General features: G+C 41.0%; 1 protein-coding gene across 3 annotated transcripts in view; it reads right to left on the bottom strand.

The window, feature by feature from the left end:
• Positions 1-17,573, bottom strand: part of LRRC8D (leucine rich repeat containing 8 VRAC subunit D) — a 51,230-nt gene that overhangs the window by 19,407 nt on the left and 14,250 nt on the right. The gene's annotated exons all lie outside the window — the stretch shown is intronic.

The following is a 17,573-nucleotide window of genomic DNA, read 5'->3' as shown; positions in this document are numbered from 1 at the left end:
TAAATGCCAGCCGCATGCTCCTTGGTAGAAGCCCAAAGACCACTTAAAAGTCTCCATTTTCAAGATGTCTTAGAGGACATAACTTATTTCATTACCTTCCCCCCCTTAAAGTACAAAAGCAGCTTCAGTTTCCTCTATGATCCCCTCTGACTCTTGGAAATCTTGTGGTAGACAAGAACAGCAAGAGTTATGAATACAGCTCGTATTTGGCATTAACTGAACATCTTTAATTTATGATTACTATTACATTACAAAATGCACATATACACAAATGTGTCTTACAGATCAAGCCATCTTTCCACAGTCAGCAAATGATGCAATTTATTCAGTCATCACAGTCCAGATCAGACCAGTGACACTGTAAGGCATCACACAAACAATACAATAGCATGTACTGAGGAACTACTGAAAACTCATTTAACAAATAAAAGCCATCTCGTAAAAACATCCCATGAGAGTCTTTTGCTGCAGTATATCATCTGTGTTTCAGACTCAGCATTCAAAAATATTTAGCTTTCCTACAACAAAGAATTTTACTTGTGTTGGAATGACTGCATGCAGGGAAAAATATGGCAGTCATACAAAAGCCACAAAAGATCACAATTCACTGTGTTTCTTGATGCAGCTCTTAAGAGCCAATTCATAGCGTCTATGATTTCAACATCATGTTCTCCTCTGTTCACAGTCCAGTATCCTTACTTGATTCTTTGCCAGATTAGTGCTACATTAAGCTATAAAGGCAGCCTGCAGAGGTAGGGCTGATGTGTTCCTTTTACCCTTGCAAAGAACTTCAGAGAAAGTCTGCTCACTGGTCCCCATCTTTGGGCCACAAATGGCATGACAACAAAATAACATTCCCATCTACAAGGACAGCAAAGCTAAAATGCTTCATCTTTTGAACCTGCTCAAGTTTTAAAACTTTAACTACATCACCATTTTTCTCATGTTCTTGTTCTATAATCCTGCAGATTGCTTTCCACCAAAACCTGGGTGGTGGACAGACGTGGGTTGCAAAACACGTGCAGAGCTGACCTTCTTTCTTTGATCACGTCCATGTGTTTCTGTGTGGACACAGTGACAAACACAGAGGAGCTCTCTGCTCTTCAAGGGACATCTCAAGAGCACACAGAGGCATACACTGCTAACAGTGCTGAGCAGCTACCCCCAGGCCTGGAAACCATGAAAGGGAAGGAACAGTGGCACAGCCCTCACAGTCATTATGCCTGTACCTGCACGTTCCCATCAATACTTTCTGTCCAGTTCTATTTACCAGATGCAACTGTCACACCAAATAAAGTTCTGGGTGTGCCTGTCTCACCTACATGTAACCTTGGGAAGGGAAAAAGAAAAAAGTAATGAAAATTACAGCATCTGTAACTCTTCATTTAAGAACAGAGAGTTTTCTCCAAAACAAGTGTCGAGAGGTAATTACAAAGGAAATGGAAGACTTTTGCCTGACAAAAACACAGCTAAATCTTCTTTCCATAACTTAAATCTCCTTGCTCTATTTCTCTCTTCACTTCTGATGGTATCAATCGTCAAAGATGCTTCATTTTCCCTGCAGATCATACAACAGAGAAATACTGTAAAGTATTGTCACTGAAAAGCTGAGTGGTCAAAAAGCAGTTTGCTGCTCTGATGCATGCATATTCTGTTTGTGTATCAGCATGTATGCCCTGCAATCAGAGGCACAATGACACATTTTAGCACACAGGGTGCATTCTCCCTTTATCACCACCTCCCCTTCGTACACACACCCTCAGTGTTCCTTCTGCCTGAATTATGCTCCTTCTCATATTAAATCTAGAAACAGAACTCTGAATCACCAGTTCCTGTTGTGAAAGTAGCTAGAAACAGATACAGCAAAAGAAGTTTACTAGGAAACAGCTATACAATAATCAGTCCACTGCATCAGACCCCACTGTTACCAATTATTTTATAAGCCCAGAACAGACTCATATTTATGTGAAACTAAAGAAATAATTTCCTGGGTGTCTAATCCTTCCCAGAATCCTATCAATTCTTATCCGTAATGGTATCATGTAGCAATGAGTTTCAGAAATTAACTGTCCACTTTAAAAAAGAAAAGAAAAAAACAAACCACACCCAACCCCCCACCCAAACATTACTCATAAACTCATTGCTTGTGAGCCTGCTGCCGCACTTACTCCATTCTGTTCTACTTTTCCTCAACACTCCTTTAGATGCACCTTGAAGAAGAGGAGTAGAAAGATCTAAGCTGCTGCTTTACAAGAGAAGAGCAGCAAAGAGTCCAAAACTGGCCATATGCAAGAAAGGTCAGTTCCAGAGAGAGAAGCGTTCAGACAGCATTACACACAAGTTAGTCTGCCCTGCAGACAGCAATTATTTCCTAGCATAAGCAGAGTGGAAATGCACTCATGTTTCCCAGTTTGAGTCCATGAAGAACCATATGCGTGGTTAGGAAACTCTTGGTCACCACTTGTGGATTTCAATTCCTTCAGTTGCTCTTGAAATATTTAACAAAGGAGCTACGTATCTCACGCCAAGAGGCACCACCCATGTATGTGCCTCTCCTGAACTACACACACACACACATATGCTCTATATATATATGTATATATATACACACTTTCTAGCAGAGAGGCCAGCTCAACTATGAAGCACATGTGAAAAACAGTTTGGTTTGCAGGTTTGTATAGTCCCATCCATGACTTACTGAAGTTAGTTTGACATAGCATACCACTGCTCTCAATAATTCCTGTATTTAGCACAGAGGACACTTCCAGAAAATCTTTCAGCCCTGGGAACATTTTGGGTGGAGTTCACCACTTTCCTCTGTTATTTATTTGTTCTAGCACTTATGCTCTCTCACCATTACAAATGCACTTATTTCCAATTGCCTGATTGCAGCTCCCAGCCATCAGTTCTGTGTCATGCCTGCTTCTGTTTGCGTTTCAGCCTCCAGCATGCTCTCCCTCAGAAGGTGTTTCCCACCAATTATTAAGTTCCTCCACTTATCTATCAAGAAACAACAAACCCAGCAACAGAATGAGCCTTTCAGGCTCGCCTTGTGGAACACCAGTCAGCCTTCAAATACCTTCTCTGACTTATGTGAACTCACTCCCATTTTCAACAGGCTCCTCTTGATCTCAGAACTGTACACAATTCACCTTCCTCCTCCCATTGCCCCTCCTACCCCCAGTTATGCCCCTTTGCTGCCCTGCAAGACAGCAGTCATGTCCAGCTGTTGACTCACACTGTACCCCAAGCAGTGGTCACTATTCTGTCACTATACTGAAGTGCAAGACCTGCAGGCCCCATCATATTACAGATTATATCAAATTGCACCTTTGATTGTTACAGTTCACCAGGCCGTGTGAATTCTGGTGTCCAAGCTGCTTTGTCCTTGTTTACCACACTGCCTGGTGTGGTATGGCCTGCCAATTCTATCAGTACAGATCCTGCCCTTGTCTCTAGCTACTTGATGAAAAGGTTCAATGGAATATGCCCTCACCTCAATCCTTAAAACAAGATTTCTAGAAGCATTTCTGTTTGACAATGATTCACCAGAAGTGACTAACCTTCAAACATCAGTTAGTCAGTTCTTAATTCGTTTACTTTTGCAATATCACAGAGCAGTAACATGTCAGGACAGGAGTCCCCAAGGGGCACAGCAGTCCTCACTGACTACTCTGCAGCTGCTGAGAGAAGGAATGGGAGACAGCACTTAGAAGGAGCTAGGGAGTAGCAGAGGACCATAATGGGTTGAACTGTCTCCATCCCCCTTGCAGCAGCTGCCTTTGAAGACATAGCTTTACTACATCTCAGAGTCCTGCTTGCTTTAATTTTTTTCAGTATTTTGGTGACTGATAATTTCAAACTATCCAGATTATGATTAAGTCAGTCTCCCACCCTTTCCTTGTCTATTCCAGCACAGTTGGTTTTAAGACCCCCAATACCAACAGTTATTGAAAACTGTCTGCATGCCTACAGACTTTTAAATTAGACTTAATTCTCTGTTGGAATTACACTGATGGTATCACATTCTACACCTTCCCAAATATGGAAGAGTATTAACAAATATTTCTGTTTTTTTGCATGAGCTACTTTAGTATCTCTGTCTAGTAATTTGAATTATTTATAACATAGTTGAGCTGTAGAAAATATTCAGTTAATTCTTTAACTTACTTCCTTAACTTCTAATTTCATATATCCACTTTCCCCTTAATTACTGGCTTTTCTTTTACATTTCGAGATGTGTCCTGAAACCAGAGGGCTGTTAGTGTAGATGTCTTCTTTCTTTAAACCAAAATTTCAGATTTTGGACTATTTAGCAGCTTCTTACAAAGATCTGTTTTCCATTCACTTTTTTTTTCTACAATGACATTGAGTTCTCAGTGATGACAAATATGCTCTTTTGCAGCATTAAGTGCAATTTCTTTGGGGCTGTTTGCTGTTTGCCTATCCTTTACATAAATGGGTCACACTCGATGGTCCCATGGCAACCAACCAACTTCTAACTGTGTGATAACAAAGTCCACAGTAGCTTTGTCAGCTGAAGACCTGAAACAAGAATTGACCTGCAGAGGGCTAAATTTCCATGAGCAGCTTTCCATGATGCCAACAGGATGTTCAGCACTCTGGAAGCAACAAAACTAACCAGAGTGTACAAAGGGAAACAAACCTAACATTTACTGATCAGCCATTTCAGACATCTCTAAAAAGCACCTCAAAATCTAGTCCTTGACTGTAAAGATGAGGAATTTACCAAGTACCCAATTTGATAAGTCAACCAGACTGGACAGTGTACAAATTCAGACTCCCACCATCAGCCTGACCCTCACTCAGGTTAACAGCTTCTGCACAGCCCAGCCACCTGCTGCTTGTTTGATGAACAAGGCACAATGAGCTCACCTCAAGTCTGGTCCCAGTGGGACACTGCACAGAAACTGCACTGCTCCTCAGCCAAGAAAGGCACTGCAAAGCACGTGCACTCAGAGTGTAGATGCAACATCCCTCATCTGCCCAACATGAAGGCATCTGTGCTCTGCCTGGATTTGACCATCCTGTCAATTAAACCTTCAGGCAGAATCAGTCCTTAGTCCTAGAACCAAGTCTTTCACAGGGCAATAAAAGTATTCAGCAAGAAAATAGCAACATTTGACTTTTTAATTGCCTCAACAGTAAGAAAAACATTCAGAACTTTCAATTTTCACAACCTTATTTAAATAATATGCTAACTATCCAGACACAGTGATCTATTATGTGTTCTAAAAGCATGGCAGTAGCACTCTACAGATGGAATTCTGCAGTTCAACATACACGATGGACCTTTCTACTTAATCTCACATGGCTGCTGAAACACATACTTGCATGAATTTAGTTAAATTAGAAATTCCTTCCTGTGTTTCACAAGTCTACATTCAGTAACTGAAAAGGCAATAATCTGTGTTCTCGCTGTACATCAGCCACTGCAACTTATTTTGTACAACTGAAAATGACTAAGGAAAAATAGCTACAGTAATTCAGACATTCCTCTTCTTATTAAAAAAAGGAAGAGAAGTAAAGAAGGAAGAAAAAAAGACTGTAGCAGTACATTAAAATGCAAAACAGAGAGCTCTGTCCATGACTTCTCCAACAAATTCTTCCCAAATTAGGCAGCAAATATTCCAACCTGCCAGTCTGCACAGACAGTTCAGTCCGAAGTGCACAACCCCTGTGCCAGATTCCTCTGCCCCTTCCTCTCAGGCTTGAGGTAAACATAACTATGCAGATTGCCAAAAGCCTCAGATAACAGAACACTCAGCCTTTTTCTACTACCCAGATTTTGCTAAAGGTCCCTGTTTTTTTCCCTGAAAAAAAAACTTTGTATGGGATGGGAAGAATTTCAGTTTGGGGTGGAACTCTAAGATTTCCTCAGAGAGCTTGTACTCCTCTAATTTCCTTCACTCTCCTCCCATCAGCTTAGAAAATCTCAGAAGAAATCAGCAGTTTTATCCACTAAAGTGCATTCCATTCACTATAAAAGATTAAATACATGAACTAGAAGTTTCTACTGAAATTTTCAGTCGTTACATGGCTAGCGACAGCTTTAAAATGCTGCTGATGGCACCCTTAAAGGTCTATTGCAAAGCCTAAAGTCAGTTCACATCCTCTCATAATTTCTGCTTAAGGTTAGCAGAGTCAGAAGGTTGAAAAATGAATTCAGATGAAAGTACAAGGTGACTTTAAAATACAAGTGCTATTCTTGACTAGTAAAACATCTACATCCACATAAACCCTCCCAAATCCTTAAGAAGAGCCTTCCCATATAATATAATCCACTTTGAGGCTTTGTCTGTATAAGGCACTTTGGATTAATTCTTAAGACAAAAACCATGTAAATTAAAAAACTGATTTAACTCTTTGAGACTTTCTTCTGATGCTCTTCTTCAGAATCAGAGTGACTCTCAATTATTCTGCCTCAAAGGTGTAGAACAGTTGAAGCAATTCACTTTAAATTCACACCTTCAGCTGACTTGAAGGATTTCCTAATGGCATGTGAAGACAAGCCCTTAACTCCAGAACGACACACAGAATTTACTTGGGAGTAACTGTCCAAAATACCTCCCTTGGGAGACAGGCTCAGACAACACAACATATCAGGACACTGGTTCAACACCAAACCATTCTAAGAATGCAAGAAGCAACACAATCAGAAAAGCTTGATTTCTGGCAAATGAAATTCCTGACTGTGTATTTGCAAGGTTTTAGAATAGCATTTCTAGCAGGCACATAGCCTAGGTTTGAAAAGCCTTTTATTCTGACACAATTATCCATGATTCCTCTCCAGCCCTTGCCTCCCCATCCCTACCCCTTCTGCCCAAGCTGCATTCCCCAGCTGCTCTTCCAGACCCCAGCCTGCTGCCCTAACAGCTTGGCACATGGAGCATAATCTAAGACAAAACGTGATAGCCCCTTCTTGACAAATTTTAAGCATCACCTGCCTACAATGCAAAGCAGCTTGGAACAGAAACTGCAGGTGCAGAACCAGCAGAGAAGTGCTTTGACTTCAGATGCTCCCACCCCCGCAGCTTAAGCTCTCATTGTTTTTTCCTGGGGATACATCTTCAGATCAGAGCCACAGCCTGCTGCAGATATAGATCAGCTCTGCTCATCCCACCATTCTCTGTCACTGGCAAAAAATAGCTCCGGAGGGAGAGGAGGAGGTTTACAGCTGTCTTCTCCACTTCTCTCTCTCCTCCCTTGCAATGAGGGAGAAGCCATTTTCTCATGTTCATGGCCTGATGTCAGAGTAACTGTTTTCTTACCCTATAGAGCAGTAAATCCCCAGATGTGCCTGTAGAAGAAATTTAATAGTAACCAAAATGTTCTAGCAGCATCCTCAGCAACACGATCACCAGGCTTTCCATGCAAGAGCTGAAAGAAGCTGGCTGGCATATTACTTGTTTCCTTACCAAAGGCAGCCCAGAGGAGTGGCTGGAGCCAAAAGGAGAGGTCTGCACACATCCTTCTCCTAGGCATCACTGATACTCTTACAGGGTTCAAGAGAACCACAGGAGAGGGACATTTTCCTAGACAGGGTCAAAAATAGATGGAGGAAAAGCATGTAATATACTATTCTTTAATTTTCTCATAAACAGTAACTTTATTCTTCTCAAAACACTGATTGACATTTGATCCTGTTATGAACAATTCTGAGGCCTCCCCCACAGAGCATCTAAGCTGCATCACATTAAAGCTGTTCCTTTCTCCTTGCCTCTAGCATATTCCTAACATGTAAACAACTCTGCTGTGCACACAAGCAAAGGCACAGCTAGCTAGTGAAAGCTGCAGCACTAAGGGCACTGTAGGAACCCATCCAACCCTAATAACCCATTAATTTCACAGGGCACTGTATTTATTAACTAGAAGCTAGCTGCTATTAATGCAAACGTACATGTGAAAAATTATCCCAGTGGAAAAGCTGAAGGAACATTACAGACTATTTTTCACAGACTGTCATGTTTCACAAGCTTTGTTATGGGGGTAACCCATAACCCAAACATACAAGAAATGCCAGTCTGAATGGTGGAAGAATTGTGACAGACTAGGAGAAAGGCAAGTGTCAGGAAACCCAGCAGCCTTACTGTCTGAGGATTTCAGCTGATGTGACACCACATGATAAGTAATGTTCTTGTGTCCAAGCCTCAAAACCCATAGGGACTATTTCTAGTTCAGCTTAATAGAAAGAAAAAAAAACTCCCAATCTTACTTTTCACATATTCAACAGCAAGGTAATTAACAGGAGATACCTTACAAAAGCTACCAAAGTTAATGCACAAGGATTGCCCGGCCACATACTTTGTGTATGTTAACTCCACAGGCTCTGGACAAAGACACTCAGGCACGCTGCCCTGGTGAGTCTGGCTCCTTAGGGCAAGTTCCAGTAGCCAGATTCACCCGCTCTGCCTTGGAATCCTCTTACAGCACCATTGCTCAACTCACAAATCTCTCTCCACAGGCAAATCTCATAAGGCCTGGAGGAAACACCAATCCATCTCTGACCCCTGTCTCACTCATCCAGGGGTCCCGCAGTGATCCCAGAGAAAAAGCCAATGGAACTGCAACTGCTTCTCTTCAGGGACTTCTCTGCCTTAGGATGTTCCCAATGGCAGTAATTCAGAGCAAAGTGGCTCTCAAGTTGTGAGCTGAAAACAGCTGCACTGCCAGGCTCCAATATCAGGACCTAGAGCAGCTCAGGGTGCCTTGGGTGACCATTCCATTGGCAGTTTTTTGCCCCTTCAGTTAAAACAAATCCTGGTGATTTCTTGCTGTCCTTCTGATTTCTGCTGTCCACACCTACTTTGTAAACTGGAGCAAATCAGTCATGTCCCAACACCCACTAGCTTCCTTTGGCTTCTTTCCCACATTCAAAAATGTCAAACTATGAATTCCAGACCCTGCTTCTTCCTTCCAGAACACCAAGTATCACCCTAGTCACACACACTTCTCCCCTCCCACTTCTTGTCAAATTCCACTGCCCATACTGACACCAGAGCAAGTTTTATATACTTCAGGCTGTGAAATCATCCACTTCTTCCCAGCACCCCTCAAGAGCAAACTGCTTTCCTGTCCTCCTCTCTCGACAAACCAGCAGGTGAACACCTACTCAATCCTGCACATGACGTTTACCAAAGGAGGCTTTGCTGGAGTAAAACAAGCATTCAAGAAGGTCTAGTTTTATAAATCAGACTACATATTCTTCCCTGCAGCCAAAATCTCATCTCCACATTTCCTACTTTCAGTGCTTTTAACACAAATTAAAGAGGTAGTGGGAGGGAGAGCTTTCTCCTACCATATTCTGTGCACAGGCAAATGGTGGTTTTATCACAAAGGTCAAGAAACAACCTCTTTTTACAAAACTTCCTGAAGTCTAACCCCAATGCTATCCTTGCAAAGGCCAAAATCCCTACTCATAGTAACTCTGCAATATGCAGTAACAATTATATAGCATTTGTAAAGCAGTGCAACTAAATCTTAACTTTTGACTACAGTAAAATAACATTCACAGTTAAAGGAGGCCAAAGTATTTCATTATCTGCAGGCTGGAAAATTTAGACAGATCTTCAAAGACTGAGGCTTTGTAAAGTGCAAGGTGTCAGCTGCTGTACCTTACATACCTGACAATATGCAAGGTCACAAACACCAACACCAGAAGGTTGTAGCTACATCTTGGTACCAAATATCTGGCAGCCTTTTTCTTTTTACAGAAGCCTGCCATAGTTCAGAATTTAATGATTAAGAGAATCATTACACTGAAAATGGGAAGCATTTCAGGTTTAAATTATGAATGATAGCAACAGCTCAAGGTAAGATTATGACGCATTTCCATTCACCTTTCACTCTTATAAATAAGTAAAAATGAAAGTTTCAACAGTGGCTTTTTGTACACTGTCAGCACAGAGATGTCTTGATGTGCATGCGCCATGCACTAAATATTCACGATTCATTACCTAAATTGACAAGGATTGCACATAGCATGATTTTAATTAACCAAAAAGACAAAACACAGGTTATTACCTCTTCTAAGATCAGAGTCACAAGACCTATCTTGTATCAAAGATCTGCCCCCAGACAGGAGCACTCAAGAGGGTATCAATTCACCTTAAAGGATTCCAAAAGGTTGCTGAAGCTTCTGTACCTTTCATGGATTGGTTTTGATTGACCCCGTATCTCGACCTACTGCTGTTGAACCCCTCTCAAATAGACATTATTATGCTAGTTTAACTGAATTCAAAGGGCTCGTTTTGAGGGTTACATCCTTTCAGGGTTACACTGCAGTCAGCAGCATCTTTACTTTTATCACTATCCCAGCATAAAGGCTAGAAAGCACCCTGGACCCATTTTCCTATTAGAAACCACAGGTTTCCCATTAGACACTCAGCACAAATGCAAACCTGTAGAAATACAAATCCTTGACTGACAAATGTCTACTGAAGAATAGCAAAGAACCTGTGAGAATTCCTGAAAATCAGGAATGCCATTACCCATGAAGCACCTGGTAGACCACTGTATCTCAAAAAGGTCATGAGGCAAGTATAACCTTAGCACACCAAATGGGAACATTTGGCTCCTTCTAAGTGCAGTAACCTCATCAGAACACTTGAATCAAATTTGACATTTATATCTCTATAAATAATGTGTGAGCAAAAGCAAAGACAAAGCAACATTTTCAGTTCAGGGAAAGACATCAAAGTAAACACGTCCCTAGTACTCAAATGTTAAAACTACATGTGGGAATCTGATGATCTTTTGAATGGCTGAAAGCAAGGACACAGAGGAAAGGGCATCTTGTTTTTAAATTAATTATTAATCAATCTTTTCAGCCATCAAATCCGTGCAATGACTCATCCACTTGCTTTACCAAAGTCTAAACTGTTATGGGGAGACTGCAATTCCACTGGAACATTACCCTCCTGACTAATACTTAACCCTGTACATATGAGAAAGACTTTTAGTAGTTTCATTCCTCTCTCACAAGATCATCAAGCCCTCATTATACCTGGAAAGAAAAATTCCTCCCCCACCAAAAAGAAAAACCACAAAAAAAACCCCAAGCCACAAAGAAAAAAAGAGAAAAGGTAAAACAGAATTTTATTTAGAATTTTACATTGAGAGAAACAAGAGAAGATAAAGTCCACTAAAGTCCACCTCAGTTATTCACTGCAAGGCCAGTATTCTTGCAGCGACAGTATACACTGTAAATAATAAGAGGATTCAGATAATGAGAAATCCTCAATTATCATGTCATTGAGTTATACAATTCTTCTGTATTCATCCAGACAGTTTCTGCTGTCTGTGAAGGAATTTAGAGAACTGTGGACTGATAGAAGCTACTTTTTAAGTTTACAAAATTACAAACTTGATCCTACACCCCACATCCATGCAAATCTCTTTTCAAAGTTTGACAGCTCTACTAAACAAACTGAGCTGCAAGACTGCAGCTCAGTTAGTGATACCTATGTACAGAGCTTGCTCTTTCCCTGTGCTAAAATTACATCAGAACACTACAAGACATTTGCATATCTCCCACACATTAACTTTTTGCCAGCAGTGAGAAGACGACATCAAGGCTTAGAAAACGTACCAGAGATAGAAGGAGAGGGTGGAGTTTCCTGCAGGAACACCCAGGCTGAAGTCCAGCAGCTCCCAGGGAAGGTGCTGCGTTCTACCCGCCCGGTGCCTTCGGATCAGGCTCCCACTGACCAGCGTCAAATGTGAAACCCCACCCAGGAAACAAAGAGCTTCCTATTGCTTCTCTCCTCTCTGCAGCCTTCTGGCTACTACCAGGAAAACCAGCATCACTTCACCCTTTTGCCCTAAGAATGATTTACATCTTCCCCTTTTACTATACTCAGCCTTGGAGCTACCACAGAATATGAGGAAAAGGAAAAAAAAGTCTCTGCTAGGTTATCTCCCCTAGTCTCTCCTGTAGGGCTTTTCTGAAATATTTCTAGTAGCAGCCCAGAGTGCTGCTGTTGATTTTAATCATGCAGAAGTAATACAAATTCACATGACTACTGTCAGTTTTCCAGCCACATGTTTTGCAAAAACATCAATTAAAACAATCTGATCTTCCAACTTTTACCTAGGAAAGCTTTTAAAAAATTACAAAGGTAGCAGTACTTTGTGAAAACACTTTGATTTACACATTGGTGCACAGTTATTTTCAGAAAAGCTTTTCATTAAAAAATAAAAATCATGACAGCACTGAAGATTGCTGGTACTTTACTTCCTCCAAAGATGCCAACATGGAAAAAAATAATCTGAGTCAAGTAAAAGCAAACAATAAAAAGTCACAAGAAAATACCTGACTTGCCATGAATAAAGTGTTACTAAGGTGTGAGAGTGAGTTTAAGTGATTCTGGAAGTCAATAATGGAAACCAGTGTTATTCAAGGTATGCTACACACTAGAAATTCTAACTTGAATGCTCAAATTATAGGGAGCCTCCAAGGCCTTCCTTCTGTATCTTTCCAGTGGCCCATTTTTACCAGTCCCACCCTACCACGACATCCCAATAGCAAAACTCAGTGAAAATGCAAGTAGAACAAGACAATTAATCTAAAACTCAAGTCAAGTATTGTGCAGGAAAATTTGAAAACAAGCCCCTGCAAGTGTGACAGTGTAACAATAACTAACAGACTAAATAAAATTCCCCCCAAATCATTAATACTTGTTTGTTAATGATCATGTACATTAGCTGCAGGGGAAGTGCCTTTGTAATATAACACGATTAAGACACAACTAGAAAAAAGTGAAATAATCAAAAATTACTTTTGTTAGCATCAAATTAGGCCAAGTACACATCACATACATAGAGGTAAGATCTACTCCAGGAAGCAGGCTTTTTAGCACCAGCACACTTAAGATCTAAATTGCCATGGACTGTGGAATGGAAAAATGCAGAACCGCATAAAAGGCGGGCAGGCAAACCCTGCTTACAAAATAGCAGTGAGTCAGCTCCTGAGGACTGCTCTATGACTGCTGTGAAAACAAGATGCACATTCCTTATGAGCACTCTGATTGTACAGAACCAAAACAAGTCCATCCCCTAAATATGCTGTTAATGGGGTAGATGACATTGCAGAAAAGGTGTCAAGAAACGCTGTTTAACCCATGCAAACTTCAGAAACATTTTCAGCCAGTGCTGATCCACAAAGCCTTTTATTCATACACACATCTACTCACATTTGGGTCATTTAATAAGCAAGAAACATTCATATCTGTGGCCTCAGATCAGTAACAGCTTATCTTGGGGACACCTCTAACTCTAAAAGGTCCTTGAGATATTCATTTAGAGAATCACTTCCTAAAATGCCATGACCCTTTAGCTTGTCTAGTTCCATCACCTGTAATCAGACTATCTAGAAAACCAAGAATAAACACCAAGGCCTTTTGTGACAAGCTGTGAAACTATTAATATTAACAAGCCATTTAATACCATAAGGAACAAAACATAACATAACTACTGCGCTCATTTATTTAGAGAACACAATTACATTTTTCCTCATTCAAAAATCCAAGATAAAAGGTGAGCTTTCATAATCTGTCTCCTCTCAGCAAGTGCCCTTGGCTACAAGCAGCTCTCCCATTGACCACATTATAGCTCATTTTTTTGTTGCTGTTTAGGGATACCTGGGGGCTTTCTGGTCTCCTGCTCTTTTTACTGTTTTCAGATGCTATTGGTGAATGGGGCTTTTCCTGGTATATTGATTACTTATGAGGAAAAAAATAGATTCAAAGAATTAACATGGCACACATGCAGAGAAAAAAATCCAGTAAGTCAGCTCTATCAATATTACTTTGTTGACAACTATTAAAACAAGGTGCTGACCACTGAATATCATGCCAGCACACACTGAATAGAAGCACCCTGTCCAACTCCTCTGAAAAAACAGAAACCTGGAAACCAGCTCATTTCAGGGAAAGGATTAAAGGTTGTTTTTTCAGGTGTCCTTGCACACCAAATCCCTCTGCCAGACACTGCAGTTTATCATTGCTGAACACTTACACTGCAAAAGTACCTAGAGACCTCAAGTAGGTCAGGACCTCAGCATGTAAAGTACAAAATTGATGCATAATACTTGACAGCCCTTGCCTCATCATATTTTTCAATTTTAAGTGTTTGTATTCCCAGTAGCACAGCTATTTAAACAACCCACACAAGGAAAAGAAACTCAATAACACTGCAAAAAACCCACCCAAGTTCCACCACCAACGTACGAAAGTGCTATCCAACACACAAGGAAAACAGAAGTAGCTCTGGCCCTCATTAGGACATGACACATAAAGACCTAGGTGAAAGTTAAATCAAAGCAGGTTTGGGGCTTTTTAGGTTGGCATACCTCCAACTATTCTAACAAAGACAGAAGAGGCTGTTGAAATAAGCTTTGTTTAAATGTTTATGGATGAGAGCTCCAATTCTCATTTTCCCATCTCCTACAACCTAGACTTACCCTCTCAGTGAAGGAAATACTTTTTCACTTGCTGCCTTCAGACTGAACACTGGTTGAGACAGAGCAGGGGGGCAAAAGCAAATGAAAAGAAAATTTAAATGAACTGCAGGGAGTGGAACTAGCGTGCTAAACCTCACCTTTGCATCCCCTGAATTAGTCCCATTAAAGGTGAAAAAAAATAAATCTGAAATGAAGCTTAACAAAATAATAGAGTTCTTGGCAACCTGATTATTTTAACAAGTTGACAGCCAGTAATTTCAGATTGTCTCAGTTTAAATACACATACCAGGACAGCACAATCCAGAGGTGTGGACCAAAATTAGCTGTGCTTTATGTTCCATGTTCTCCCTTCTGATACCTCCCAGCTCTGTCACCACCCACATCTGTCTTCACAAATACTCACCCAGATCCTGCAGAAGTTACCTGCAGCTCTCCATCTTGTTCCCCAAGCTGGAAGGAAAATCTAGTACTGCTGTGAACTTGACTGCAAGTTACCACGAATCAGTGACTGCCCAAGGACTAGAGAGCACAGAGACTTAGAAAAAAACAGCCATCAGCCCTCAGCCAAAAGGTGGTGACTTGAGAGGTGGCTGTCTGGTTCTATCACAGCTTCTTGCGCCTCAAGAAAAACCCCATGCAGCATCCTTATTTCCAATCCTTCCCATCTCACCCGTGGCACAGGAATGTCTGCTGCTCCCAGCCTCCAGCAGCACTACCAGCATCTCAGCCTGGTGTCATGGCAGGCAGCAAGCCACCAAAACACACGACCTGCCAAAAAGGCAAAGCATGTGGGACTGCCAGATCCAGTTGCAAACAGGACAGCTGGACACCAGAGTGCAGCTCTGGTACAAGCAACAATCTGGTGGGGTTTTGGGGGGAAATAGTGGAGTGGCATTTGAGCTCTGCCTCTAAAGCCTTAAACTATGATGCTTCTGCCATAGTAAAGATTGGAAAAAACAAACCAAACCCAAACCTGGGCAGTGCTCCCCTTAACTAACACGGAACTTCAAAACAGCACATGGCAGGGCCAGGGGGAAGAGGCTGTATGGTGTTTTCCTTTCTCAAAAATGTCTTTTCATGGAATTGTTTTTCCCCCAATGTTTCAAATATCAGTAATGTTAACAATTACTATATTCCTTAAATAATTACTTGAACTCCCCAAGAAAATTGTTTTGCAGTCTGCCTGGAAAAAAGTAGTAGATTCAATTTATGAGCAGGAAAAAAAAAATCACTTTTTTTGCCCAGCTCCTGCAGAATGTAAGAGTTAATAGAATGGAAAAGAGACTGATGCTTTATTGATCAAAACAATTCTAATTATGCATAGAAGACTTTTCTATGTTTCCAGTAATACACTGAGCAAAACCCACTTCATGAAATGCAATCAGATAAGCAGAAAGTTTGGGAGCTCATTGCTCAGCAACAAAGACCAGATTTTATATATCCAATCACCAAAGGCATTGGAATGTTGTAATTGCAAGCATATTCTAACACTTGAAATAATAAATAGAACTAGAAAAATGTATTATTTATGTAAATTTTAAATTTTTCCAAAAGAGACCCATAAAAAGCTGTGGACAGAGTAACACAATATAACAGCTAAACCACAGAAGCACTAAAATAATTGAGCAACAAAGAGCTGTTTGTTCATTTTTTCCTTGCAAATCTCTCTCTCTTCCCCCATCTTTACTATCTGAGATGCAAGGCAATAATGTCACCAACATCTAATGGTATGTCCTCTTTACCATCATGTGCAAATACAGCACCATGAGTCTTGTTGGGCCCATCTAGACAAGGAAAACCTGGTGTTGAAAAGGTCAGCTTTTCCCCAGTCCAGTCTCTTCTGTGATTTCTCAATTGCTGGGAGTGTTTCATCTCTCCTGAAACCAAATCAGGTATGGACAAGGACAGGCAGACCTCACTCTTTGATGCTGCACCTCACTACACTGATTTAGTGCTCCAGTGTTCACTCAACCTCTGAGAGAACAAGAACTGTGATGGTGCTGCCTTCTTAAAAACAGCATCACCAACCAAAGACAACAGATGATGCTTAGGGGAGCAACATATTGAGAATCACTTCCCATCTATCCAAAATGCACCTCCTGAGATTCCAGTTGAGAACTGAGAGCAGGTAGGTATTTCAAAACAACATCATAATATGTCAAAACATACAGCTAAGAATACTGCAGCCCACTGAATTTGATACACATCCAGTACAAAACAGGTCTGTGAACACAAAACCATGCAACAAGACATTACTCCAGGGAAGGCTGAAAGAGAGCAGTGCTGCATTTTGACCCTGCTCAGATTTTTCCCTGCTATAGCAAGCTGGCCACAAGCCCTGCCAGGCCATCCCCTTCCTCCCCCGTGCTGTGTCGGTGCCACCGCCCGCAGCCAGGCTGGGTCAGGCTCCAGAAGGACAAGCTGGAAGCAGCTCAGCTCACTGACCCATCACTGTGAGGACTGCCCTTTGCTATCAGTAATGGACAAGTCTCCTGTCTAGGCAAAGAAATACAAGAGCAAAAACAGTGAAAAAAAACACCAAAGTGGGGCTATTCTCCAGATATTTTCCAGTTATTTTTCAGTTTCTGTCTCTAATGATAACATTAAAATTTCTGCTGGAAGGACAGGAAGAAAGAAAAGATAAACCAACATGAAAATTGTAACACACTGGAGCAAGATACACAGAAGTTTTTTTCATTGCAAAGAATTACTCAAAATTACATCTATATCTCTACTAAGGAAAACATTGCTTCTGCCTTGAGGTCGCCTTGGCAATAACACTAATGCAAGCAAAAACCAGTTCACCATTTTGGAGGGAATTCCAATCAATTTAATTTATTTGTAAGTTTATAAGCTTCTAATTACTGCTTCTGGTATTGAAACACACGCACAGGAAACAGCCCTTGCTCTCCAATCCCCTCTCCATACCTGCTCCTGGCAGTGGGGCAGCAGGACCAGCAGTCATTCTGGTTTCCACTCGAAGGTCAGCATTGCAGCTTATTATGTGCGTATAGTAAACAAATAGCTTATACAGACAAGTTGTTCTTAAAACAAATCAAAAGCACATCAAGTGAAATGTGAGCTAAAATAA

The sequence above is a fragment of the Molothrus aeneus genome, chromosome 9, assembly GCF_037042795.1.
Source record: "Molothrus aeneus isolate 106 chromosome 9, BPBGC_Maene_1.0, whole genome shotgun sequence".
Classification (NCBI taxonomy): Eukaryota; Metazoa; Chordata; class Aves; order Passeriformes; family Icteridae; genus Molothrus; species Molothrus aeneus.
Note: the sequence above shows the minus strand (reverse complement) of the source record. Positions and strands in the feature narration are given on the sequence as shown.